Consider the following 1,222-nt stretch of genomic DNA (forward strand, 5'->3'; position numbering starts at 1 on the left):
CCCCCCTTTTATATTGACCCATATGCATTCAGGACAGTTTTCATCATTGTTGTGCTCTATTTATGTAGAGATGTAGTTATTTCTTATATAGAGAGCAACTCCACCTCCTCTTTTATTTGGTCTGTTACTTTTAAATAATTTAAATCCCTCTAGCTGTGTGTTCCATTTGTGGGTTTCATCCCACCATGTTTCCGTTATGGCAACAATATCATATCTGCCCTCATTAACCTGAATTTCTAGTTCACCCTGTTTGTTGTTCATACTCTGTGCATTTGTGTATAGACATTTGAGTCCTTTATGATCGACCCTGTGTTTACTTCCTACATAACCTGTGTGGTGCCTGAGTTCCCCTAATGTCTTACCACCTATTTGGTTATTGCACTTTGTGTGGCACTCGCTATTAAGAGCTTGATTTTGCTTGACAGCAAGGTTGATGTTCTTGTCCACACACACATCTATGTTACATGCACTGATAGCCCTATAATTTTTAGATTGCCAGGGACAAGGATGTTCTGTATCAGTTAGCTCACTGTCCCCGCTGTTTAGTTTAAATATTCCTCCAGAAAATCTGTGAATTTATAGCCAAGTAACTCAGTCCCTTTCTTTGATGGATGCAAACCATCTCTTTTGTACATTTCTTCATTGGACCAGCTGCTGACATCATGATTAATATATCCAAAGCCTTCCCCTTTACTCCACTCCTTTAGCCACATATTGAATTGTGCTATACGCTGGCCTTTTCCATTTTGGTCCTTATACACTGGTAAGACCTCTGAAAAAATAAGCCTACAGCCTATTCTGCTAAGTTCCTGCCCCAGGCTCTGGAAATCATTCTGCACAGTGAGTACATCTTTTTGGGACAGATCGTTAGTGCCAAGATGTACAATAACCTCCACATCACAGTCCTTGCTGGCATTCTTGATTATTTTACAAATACGCTTCTTGTCCCTTCTGGCAGTAGCACCTGGAAGACACCTGACCTCATTCGAAAACTCTGTGTCCTTTCCTAAATTTACATCCCTTATAATCGAATCACCAACCAGAAGGTGGCTTCTCTTTTTGGGTGCCTTTCTGTTCTTGTGTGACTGATGTGTAATACCTGATTCGCACTTCTCCCTGTCAAAAACAAGTTCTTCATCTTAGACCAAGATCCCCTGCTTATTTGAGTTGCCATCACAAATACCTTTACCTGTCTCCTTAATGTCCCTATTAAGGTCAGCAA

This window comes from Protobothrops mucrosquamatus, unplaced genomic scaffold (assembly GCF_001527695.2).
Source record: "Protobothrops mucrosquamatus isolate PMUCROS unplaced genomic scaffold, P.Mucros_1.0 scaffold4075, whole genome shotgun sequence".
NCBI lineage: Eukaryota > Metazoa > Chordata > Lepidosauria > Squamata > Viperidae > Protobothrops > Protobothrops mucrosquamatus.